The 11,458-nt window shown below is 45.7% G+C and overlaps 1 protein-coding gene across 1 annotated transcript in view; it reads left to right on the forward strand.

Annotated features, from left to right (window-relative positions):
• Positions 1 to 2,317: 2,317 nt before the first annotated feature.
• The window catches only part of Csrp2 (cysteine and glycine rich protein 2), a 20,427-nt gene continuing 11,286 nt past the window's right edge, over positions 2,318 to 11,458 (forward strand). Inside the window, exon 1 of the mRNA XM_031350263.1 lies at positions 2,318 to 2,575. The gene's annotated coding sequence lies outside the window, so the exon portion shown is untranslated. The remainder of the gene's footprint in view (positions 2,576 to 11,458) is intronic.

Raw genomic sequence — 11,458 nt, forward strand, 5'->3', positions numbered from 1 at the left:
TGCTCTTCATGACCCCTCCGTGCTGTCAAAACCAGTACCACCTGGGTGACTCTTACACATTACCAAGTTCTGCTGCAGCCCAAGGTACAAACTTGGCTATCTCCGGAGCACAGCCTCTTTGTGCTCTCAGAAAACACTTCCCAGAAGATGTCACCTCAGTGATGCTGGTCTCTTTTTAATCACTGCTAATTTCTTAGCTCCCGCTAACCAGCATCAATAGTCCCAGTAATGCAAAGTTTTCACTTTAGTAGTTCTGGTATCTTGTTAATCACAGCTGATACTTCAGCCCCAGCTAACCAGAACCACAGAATCTTCACAATCAAAACATAAGAGTCTTTAATCTTCCCTCTGAAATTTCACAACCCAGGCCTCCATCTTCTGCGCTTTTCTCAACATGATCTTCCAAGCTCCTATACAACATCCCATAGAGCTCTTAACCAATGGCTCTTCTAGCTCAAATTTCCAAAGTCCTTCCACAGTCTTCCCCAAAACATGGTCAGGTTGTCACAGGAATACCCTACTATGCTGGTACCAATTTTGTATTAGTCAGGGTTTCTATTCCTGCACAAACATCATGACCAAGAAGCAAGTCGGGGAGGAAAGGGTTTATTGAGCTTACACTTCCACATGGCTGTTGATCACCAGAGGAAGTCAGGACAGAAACTCAGGCAGGTCAGGAAGCAGGAGCTGATACAGAGGCCATAAGAGATGTTTCTTACTGGCTTGCTTCTCCTGGTTTGCTCAGCCTGCTCTCTTACAGAACCCAAGACCTCCAGCCCAGGGATGTCACCACCCACAAGGGGCAATTGAGAAAATGCCCCACAGCTGGATCTCATGGAGGCACTTCCCCAACTGAAACTCCCTTCTCTGTGATAACTCCAGCCTGTGTCAAGTTGACACACAAAACCAGCCAGTACAGGGCCATTTTCATTCAAACCCACGACAGCTTTCATAAATAGCTTTGCTTCATATGATAGGTTTTGATCTTAGAATATAGGGACAGATAGTTTGACAGAAAGGCAACAGGTCTGGTCTTGAAGCCACTTCCACAAAGAGACTCTAGTTGACCTCAAGAGTAGCAGAAAAAGGACAATCGCTTGCTGAAAAAAAACTTAACAGGAACTACCCTGCTTCCTTCAGTGAAAACAAAGCAGGTAAGTTCCTCAGGTAAGAAGTGCAGCAAGCTATGGTGGTAAAGCAAGCAGATCAGAACTGTGAATGTAAGAATTGCTGGTATTTAGAAAAGCTCACAGCAGGCACCCATGCTTTCAAGCTCCTGCGGCAATCTGGGGGAGATGTCAATCACTACTTGTATTTTCATACAGTACTTGGTGGACAGAGAATCTGGCTGTAATTATGAGCTTATTGTGGACTGAGCCCAGCATACAATATAAAACGGTATCATAAACCAGGCCTGTACTTTGTCATCAGGCATATACCCCAGAGGGGCGTTCCTCAACTTTGCTTCCCCCGACCCGCCCCCAAAAGGGCCTTTGGCAATATAAGCGGGACGTTTTTTTTTTATTGCCGTAATGTGAGGGTACCGGCATCTAGCAGTTAAAGTCATCCTAACCCCCACCAAAAAACTAGCCTGTTAACAATGTGATGTTGCGCCTGGATGAAAGGGGTTATGGATTTGTGATAGAGGGGAGTAGTTTTGGTCTCTGCCTATTGCAGCGGCGGGGAGGTGGGGGGGTCACCACTCTTCAAACACTAATTCTTAGGCCAACCCACTACTGATGACAGAGAAGTGGATCACCAGATGTCCTAGAATACAAACTAGAGAGAAATGACATTATTTTGCTTTTTGTCTAGAACAATAATACGTCACCTCAAGCCCAGATTTTAGGTCCTTTCTGCTATCTTCGCCGTCGGGGCCTCCCTGGGCTTTCCTGACAATTGCAAACAATTGCAAACTGAAACCCGAAGCCTTTTGGCGCCAGGGTTTCTGCGTGGGTTGTGGGTTTCTTCCCCCTCAGCAATGAGTGGTGGGGAAAGCAAAACACTTGGGGAATGAGGTGTTTTCATAACGTCATCTGTTTAGTCTAGATGAGGAATGTGGCTCTTTCACGACAGGAAAGCTGTGGATTCCAGAAGCTGGGATTCTGACCAGAGACTATCCTGCACCGGGGAGTCCTGCACCCCGGAGGCTAACACAAGGCGTTTGCGCAGTAGAGGGTGGCGGGAACCCCCGTGGGGCAACACCGGATCTCGGTGACTCCGGGCCGGTCCTGAGTGCTCAGGAAGCCCCGGGACCGGCGGGTAGGAGCAGCCGGAGACGGTGGGGGACTCCGACGCGCGGGAAGCCGCAGGAAGAGGCGGGATTCCGGTCTTTTGTCTCAGAGCCAGAGCTTGGAACCCGCGGCCGGAGCCCAGCACAGAGCGCCGGGCGGAGACGGTCGCGAAGCCCGAGGGGCGTGGTCGAAGGATGGGCGTGGTTAATTAGACCACGCCCGATAAAAGTCTTTAAAAGCGGGCGCGCGCGCGCTCCCTCCAGCTTCCAGATCCGCCTGCGGCTTCCCTCTGTTCCGACCTCGCTAGCTCCGCCCGCCGCGTGCTCCCGCCTCCCACTCGGGTGAGTCCTAGGAAGCCTGTGGCCCCGCGGTCCCTGTCATCTCCACCCCTGCTCCCGACTGTGCTCCCACCCATCCTCCCACTTCTGCCCCATTGCGGGGTCCGCTAGCACACCTGCTGTCGTCCCCAGGCCATCTCTGCCTTGGGACCTCATGTCCTAGGGGCAGGTAAATCATCCCCTGCGACCTTTAATTTCCCGTCCTGTTCTCTGGGGGAGAGGCGAGCCGGGAGTTTCTCGTGGCAGCCAATGCCTCTTTTTGTAGCCCCAGGCTCCCTCCCAGGGCTGATTCTCGCCTTCGGGTGGGAGGGGGTTAGAGGCTTCGGGACTTCTGTACCCCAAGGGTGTGCATGCCCAGCCCTGCCGACCTTCTCGGGAACTGAGTGGGTGCTCTGGGGTGGTGGGCGTCTCCATAACCCGCTGCGCTCCAATTCTTTTCCTGTGGCGAAACGGAGCTCCTGGCCATCGCCTTTGTTCGGTGGTCTCTGCCCACCAGACACTGAATCTTAAATACAGAAGAAACCATAGTGAAATTCTAGTTGAATATCCCTAGCTTTTCCTGGTGCTTTCTACCTTTAAGGTACAAACAAGGATACAAAATTGCTTGGTTCTGAAATTCTGCAACAGGTCCTAAAACTCACAGTCGGGGGTTCAGAGCTAGATTCTGGTAAAGGCATCTGTGAGGTGGAGGGAGTGCTCTTGAAACTTCTGCCCCTTTGGAAGCCAGGACTTTGAACTTTGTTTACATGGTTACTTTTTGAGTAAACATTTGGTTTGACCTGTTTTGTGTGGGCTGCATACATTTTTACTTCATAAAATGCTTTCAGTACAGGGGGAAAAACATACTGGATGTAGTAATTTTTTAACTTGGGCAGGGAAAATAGTTAAATTATTGATTTTCCTAAGGTGCGCTAAACCTCACCTTACATAAAAACCAAGAATCCAAAAAGAACGAGATTCTTGTACCCAGATTCTTCAAGAAAGATTTAAATGGTAGATTTCAAAAGAAAGACTCATACAATCTCAACACTGCATACAAGTGACATTTGGGATCCTATTCTCTGCCATTCCCTTGTAATTGTTACTGATAATTCCTTCACTACTTCTCAAAGCTTTTTGACTCTGCTTTTTACAGCCAGGTTGCCATAGACATCCCATGAGTCTCTGGAACACTGTTTGCTTAGTTATCTTGAATAAGTTTGGAGCACACCTCAGTACTTGTCAACTGAATAAAGAAGGAGAGAACAGACAAGGTGCCGTTGTGGGGAGCAGTAGATATTCATTAACAGATTTTAGCCAACTTTTTTTTTTTTATATACACCATAAATTGTTAACAGATTCCTCCCAATCTTGTTTTGAAATTTTTGGCTGATTTGGAATATACTCAAGACCATACTCAAATCGGTACTAATTGGAGGACCTTCCTGGTGAAGCTGCACAATCTTGGACCTAGGGGAAATTGTATCTTTATTAAAAGATAGCATAAACTTTGGTATCAAGTAGGGGGCCAGGATACTAGGTATAACCCTGTCAATACATAGCTATGGAGAGCTCACGCCCTTTTCATTTTCTTTATATTACAAATGAGATGGATGAATGAAATGGAGAGAGGGAGCCCTCTAAGGGAGAGGAGGCGTAGTGTGGGGAGGGCAGAAATCAAGTCTGGAGTGTGACTCCCAAGTGTGTACCCTTTGGTTTGGTGCCCCTAACACGCTAACACTCAGTCACTTCCTCTTATGAAATAGGTCTAATAGCATCCTTGCTGGGGGTTGGGGTGTGTGTAAGGAATGCATAATAAGTACAAGGTGCAACCTTAGGGATATGTATATGGTGGATGCCTTGTGATTTTTAGACCACATCCTGCGTTTTCTGAATCTCGAAGTGAAATGGTTCTTGGTAGAAGTCTTCCCAGAGAGAGGAGACTTCCACTTGAACATCTCCCAGTCCTTCCTTCCATCCGCAGACCTTCAGAGGTTTCTTCAGGACTCCATCACTGCCTAGACTGGTATTTGCTTGCCACCTCCTGGGTTCTGTCATTTGGATAACACCTAGGGAATCCTGTTTTGTGTGTCCCAGGCCTTTTTACAGGCCTGTGAAGTATCTGGATCTCTGCTCCAAACCTGTTGCTTTTTGTTGTGTGTTGTTTATAGTACTGGGATTGAACCCAGGACCTTGTGAATACTAAGCAAGGACTCTGAATGGAGCCACAATCAGCCCTTTTTATTTTTTCATTTGGAGACAAGGTTTTGCATTGTTTCCTAGGCTGGCCTTGGACTTTAGATCACCCCATCAGAGTCTCCTAACTCGCTAAGATTACAGACCTGTGCCTGGTCCAAAATGTCTTTCAATATTTAAGATAGAGCATGTGTGACTGAGTCCCAGATTTAAAGGAGTTGAATTTCTTACATTGAAAGTCAAGATCTAGAGAAGTGTTTCTCATTCCGAATTCTAGGGAAGCAAGGCACGGTTTCTGGCTGTTAAATTTTATTGTTGTAAGCTATAGAGGAAGAACCATGGTGTGTGAATCATTTGCAAAGACTTAGCTGGGCCCGTGCATTTTCAGGAGCTCCTTGTGCCAACAGTACTAATTGCTTTTGGCTAGTAATAAAAGTTCAGACAGATTATGATACAGCAAGGTGCAGGGCCTTGACAGTTAACTGTAGGAAAGGTTTCCTGGTGGCTTCACAAAAGAAAGATGGAGAGAGAATTGAATCTAGTCTAGCCAATACTCCGACTCTTTGCCATAGCCAGAGATGATAGTCCTGCTGCCTCTGGCTAGCAGTGAGCTCTGTTGGTGTTCTAAGTCAAATTGCTCATCTTGTTTTCATAGTTAATATTTACCTGGTTTTCCAGCCATAAAAAATGGGAATCATGGTAAATCCTACTTCAGTTATGAAGACTAAATTAATAAATGACTTAACATAAATGAATATGGTAAATATTACAGGAGTATTTGTAATTATGACTACCTAGTATGTAACAGACACTATTGTAAGGGTGTTTTGCATATATTGTTTAATCTCAGAACCATTTTATGATGTAAATAAGCACTATTTTCATTTTTTTAAAGATTTATTTATTATTATATGGAAGTACACTGTAGCTGTCTTCAGACACACCAGAAGAGGGCGTTAGATCTCATTATGGATGGTTGTGAGCCACCAAGTAGTTGCTGGAATTTAAACTCAGGACCTTTGGAAGAGCAGTCAATGCTCTTAACCACTGAGGCATCTCTCCAGCCCTACTTTCATTTCTAAAATAAGAGCATTAGCAGATAAAATGTTATCAATCTTTATCATTTGCCAAGTAAGCAGGAATCTTGGCATCTAAATCTAGGTTCTCACTTCATGTATAAGAGGGTGAAGATGTTGAATTGTTTGAATAGTCAAGTATCTGGTCATAGTCACAGATTGGGGATTGTTCTGGGATACGTTGGGTCCAGAGATTCCCAAACTTACAGCATAGCTTTGTTTATTACAGAATGTGACTGGCCAGGTATCGCCCACATGCATGTTAAGAGTTTTGCTATCCTCCTGTTGAAGGCATTGTGGTGACGACATGCACATTAGTTAACAGGGATGAAGAGGCCAAAGTCACTCTGTCGAAGGGAGGTTTCTTTCCATGGTGAGCAAAGAGGACAAGGAGGAGCTTCTTGTTGACACGTCACAGTCTGAGTGCACTCACTGTATGGGGGAGACCCAGGTGGGCAGGAATCTAGTCCCGTGCGTGGAACATGGGAATTCAGAGATGGGGAACTCTCAGTGATTTGAATGCTCTCATCCTTTAAAGTCCTTGTGTGTGGGGGGGGGAAGGGGAGAAATCTGGGGAGTTTTAGGGATAGCTTCAATGTGAGACTGATTTGCTGCATTGGAGGTCAGAGATGCCAGTAGGGATACATGGTTGAACTTGGTGCCGTATCCAGGTCAGGAGGTGTTCCTGAAGAAAAGGTGGCCTTAGTGGAGTGGCTGGCTCTTACCCAGGTACTTACACTCGCCATCTCATATCTCAGTTCAAGGTGTCACAGCTCAGAGGTTATGGATTTTGCTAGGGTCACAGGGGTGGGAGCTGGCTTTCAGACCTAAGGACTTCCAATTCTAATTTCCATATTCATTGTGTCAGACCTGGAGTGTCAACAGTCTCATGGTAGTGTGTGCTTCACTGTTCATGGCAGACATTGTTACAGTGATCTTTAGTGTACAACTGGCACTGAGCTTAGGCTTCCTTGAGGGATGCACTGTCATGGAAATATGCAAGATAAAGTCACATCAGTAAAATTAAAACTGGGCTAAAACCATTTACATCGTTTTTGTGTGTGCACGCGTGTTTGCTTGCATGTGTACATTCGTGTGTGTGTGTGTGTGTGTGTGTGTGTGTGTATGTGTGTGTGTGTGTGAGAGAGAGAGAGAGAGACAGAGAGACAGAGAGACAGAGAGACAGAGACAGAGACAGAGAGAGCATGCAATGTAAACACTTTTGTATGGGTGTGGGCATATGCATGTGGAGGCCAGAATGTCAATGTTGGCTGTCTTCCTTGATCCCTGTCTACTTTAATTTCACTTATTTATTTATTGTTTCTTTTTTTTTCCAGCCCTGATTGCTCCGGCCATATTTATTTCATGTATGTGGGTACACTGTCACTGTATTCGACACAGCAGAAGAGGGTATCAGATCCCATTAGAGATGGGTGTGAGCCACCATGTGGTTGCTGGGAATTGAACTCAGGACCTCTGGAAGAGCAGTCAGTGCTCTTAACTGCTGAGCCATTTCTCCAGCCCTATTGTTTGTTTCTTTGTTTAGCTATTTATTTTGGTTTTTCCAAGGAAGAGTTTCTCTGTGTACCACTGGCTGTCCTGGAACTTGCTCTGTAGACCAGGCTGCCCTGAACTCAGAGATCCACCTACCTGTGCCTCCCCGGTGCTGGTGGGCCACCACTGTCAGGCTTTTGTTTATTTATTATTGATAAACAATGACCTGACCCTGCAGCATAACGATTCAGCTCTGATGGCTAGCCAAATGAATTCGAGAGCTCTACCTGTCTTTCTCCTACGTGTTCAGACTGTAAATACACACGCATGCACGCACGCACGCACGCACGCACGCACGCACGCACGCACGCACGCTGCTATGGGCAGTTTTTGTGTCCCTACTGGGGATCTGAAGTTCCCATGAGTTTGTCAGGCACTTTGCAGACTATGCTGTCTCAGCCTTGTTTGCATATTTTTAAAAATCACTTTCTGCATATGGATGTTTTGCTTGCATGAATGTATGTGTCTCACAGGTGTGCTTGGTTCCTAAGGAGTCCAGGAGACTGGTGTAGGTTCACTGGAAGTGGAGTTACAGAAGGCAGTGAGCTGCTGTTTGGGTGCTAGGAACCGAACCCAGGTCTTCTGGAACAGCAGCAAGTGCTTTTAGCCACGGAGTCACTTCTCCTGCCTGCTTATGTATCTTTACCACCAAAGAACACATCCCAAAGAAAGAGACACCCCTCCTTATAACTCTGAGTGTCTCTGTGTGTGTCTGTATGTGTGTGTACATGTGGGAGGATGTCCTTGCCCATGGTTGACAGTGTCTTTTTTTTTTTTAAAGATTTATTAATTTATTATATGTAAGTACATTGTAGCTGTCTTCAGACACACCAGAAGAGGGCGTCAGATCTCATTACAGATGGTTGTGAGCCACCATGTGGTTGCTGGGATTTGAACTTGGGACCTTCGGAAGAGCAGTTGGTGGTCTTAACTGCTGAGCCATCTCCCTCCAGCCATGGTTGACTAAGGGGGTGGCCGGTCCCCCTCAGTTGACAGTGTCTTTAAGCTGTCCATTTTATACTTTTTGAGACGAGGTCTCACCAGACATGGAACTCAGTGCTTTTCATTTGGTTGGTTGTGGTTTTGGCTGGACTGGTTGGCTAGAGAGCCCCTGAGATGCTCCTGCTTGCTACCACCCCTAGCCCTGGGAATACAGAGCATGCCATCAGTCTTACATGGACGCCAGAGATCTGAACTCAGGGCCTTCCTCATTCTTGTGCAGCAAACTCTAGCTCCTAACTCCTTATCTTCAGCTCCCATGTTAGGGCATGATATGTGGCGGCTTATAATGTCTTGTTTGGTGCTGGGGTTGGAATCCAGATCATTAGTCCTGTCTGTGTGACACGGGTGTTCACTGATGTTCATCTTTAACCCCAAAGATATAGTGTCAAATTATGTTTATATTGAGTTCTTTATAAACAACAATTATAGAGCTACCACCTCTCCCCCTGGAGGAACCTACGAACAGAAATTAATTTAGAAGTTGGTCCCTGAATGGGGGAGGGAATGAGGTCAGATGCCATCAAAGGCAAGGGCTAGGAGGATAGAGAGAGAGAGTGGAGTATTTATAATGAAGTTTATGTATTCCTCTGGGCCTGGTGGCATAGGCCTGTAATCCTAGCTATTTTTGAGACTGAAAAGGATCGTCTCCCAGAGCTAAAAGCAGGTTCATGACTAACAGAAGCAACATAGACACCTTAGTATCTCAACATTTTTTTTTAAAGATTTATTTATTTATTTATTTTATTTGTATGAGTACACTGTAGCTGTGCAGATGGCGGTGAGTCATCATGTGGCTGCTGGGAATTGAACTCAGCTCCAGCTCTGCTCACTCCGGGCATAATACACTGTAGCTGTCTTCAGATGCACCAGAAGAGGACGTCAGATCTCATTACGGATGGTTGTGAGCCACCATGTGGTTGCTGGGATCTGAACTCAGGACCTTCGGAAGAGCAGTCAGTGCTCTTACCCACTGAGCCATCTTGCCAGCCCCATATCTCAACATTTTTTAAAAAATAAAAATTAGGCTGGGGTTGTCACCATGGTAGAGCACTTGGCTCTCCAGTGCAAGGCTTGGAGTTCAGGTCTTGGTTCAGGTAACTTGGTTCTGTGTGCACAGAAGCTGAAGAGTGTGAAATTTGGAGACACATTGTCTTTTGAGTGTCTGCTGTCCAAGCACCATCCTAGCAAATTCTGGGAGCTCTGGAAAGAAGGCACTGCTGTCCCAGCTTCTCACCAGGGGAATAGCAGACACTATGTTACACACACCGTGTTAATAACACTGTGTTCGCTACACTTTACTCAGGGCCAGGTGAAGATCTAGCTTTCTTAGAAGGACGCTGATGACCGGTAGCAGGTTACCAGGACATAAAGGGTCCGTTCCTGGCGCTGCTGTGTTTATTGCTCACTGAGAGAAGTAGACTGCATAGGTAGCTGGGGCAGCAGAGGGAAAAAAAATCCTCAGGCTAGCATGAGCTGCAGCCTAGTTTCTGGTTAATGACAGTTTTCAAATACACAGTTTGCCAAGAGCCATTGTTTTAGGGACAGTACCACTAATTTGTATCCTTTAACAAGACACTCGCCCCCAAATGTGGCTCGAGATGAGGCTGGTTTATAAGAATTTTCCCTTTTGAGAGAGTAGACATAGACAGGTTTCTAGGGTAACAAGGAAGGCTTTGATGTGGAAGTGCTGAAGCTGGAAGCACTTAAGTTTAAAATCTGGATTTATTCACAGAGACACCTGAACTCTTAATATTAGATCAGGTGACTTAAACTCCTAAATGGGGACTTGTACACTTAAATGCACAGGTTCATTCCTTTACGGTGCCAAATACTGAACTAGCAGTTTAAGAATGGCTTGGTCTATGGGGCTGGAGAGATGGCTCATTGGTTAAGAGCACTTGCTAATCTTGCAGAGGGCTGGGGTTTAGTTTCCAGGACCCACAGGATGACTCAAAACCAGCTGAAATACCAGTTCCACGAGTCTGTTGACCTCTTCTGGCCTCTACAGGCACTGTACCCAATACATAGAAATGCGTAGACAACCTGCCCAAATATATAAAATAAAAACAAATCTAATATGCGTACACACACACACACACACACAGAATGACTGGACCCCTGTGGTCACTTTGCAGGTCTTATTGGTTCCCTAAAGAGTAAGAACTTCATACCAGTGAATCAGATTTAGCCTCCAGTCACAGCTCAGAAGGGTAGGTCTCTTGGATTTGGGTTGTTGTTTTAGCTTGAGGAGAAGCAAGAAGGGAAAGAAAGGTTCCCCCTATGTATTGACTTGTAAACCAAGCAGTTTAGTCCAGTGCAGTGGGTAAATTCTAGTTCTGGCAGTTACATTGAAAACCCAAGAACAAGACTAAAAGCAGAAAAAGCCCTTGTGTGGCCTACACTGTGTGGAAAGTGGGAATTTATCTGTGCTCTTAACATTCTGTAAGTGAGTGCATGGGCTTTGGTGAAGGCACACAGCGCAGATTGCTTGCTCTATGCAGATCCGTCTGCTCTGATTAACAGCAGCTGCCGCAGAGGAGCAGCGCCAAGGACGCAGAGGAAAAATGAAGCCTTGCATTTCTTAAAAATATGCACCGCGATGCCAAGAGTGACAGAAATGGAAGGTTATCATGTGTTCTCCTGCCAAATCCAGGTCCCATCCATAGGGCTTCAGACTAAATGTGTGAAGTTGAACTTCATTTCTTCAGACAGCCAGTGCTGTAAGTGGGACCGTTGTTATCCGTTTTAATGCTCAGGAAAGATGCTCCTGAGTGACTAATTAGCTAAGCTTTTTGTTTTTAAACTCTGCGGCTCTGCAGCTATGCTATTTGAAGGTTGTTCTCTGGATTTTCTTACAGATGTACGATTTCATCTTTACAGTACCTCTGTAGTGGGAACTACCCTTCCAGGTTTATAAGACAAGCGAAACATTGAAAAAAAAAAAAATCTCAAACCAGCCTGTCTCTTTGCTTTTCTTTCCATCATGGAATGGTTACATGTACAAAACACATAGCAATTGACTATAACTACCTGAAACAGAGAACATAAATCTGACTGAGGCTTTCCTAGTTTTGATTTT

This window comes from Mastomys coucha, unplaced genomic scaffold (genome assembly GCF_008632895.1).
Source record: "Mastomys coucha isolate ucsf_1 unplaced genomic scaffold, UCSF_Mcou_1 pScaffold4, whole genome shotgun sequence".
Lineage (NCBI taxonomy): Eukaryota > Metazoa > Chordata > Mammalia > Rodentia > Muridae > Mastomys > Mastomys coucha.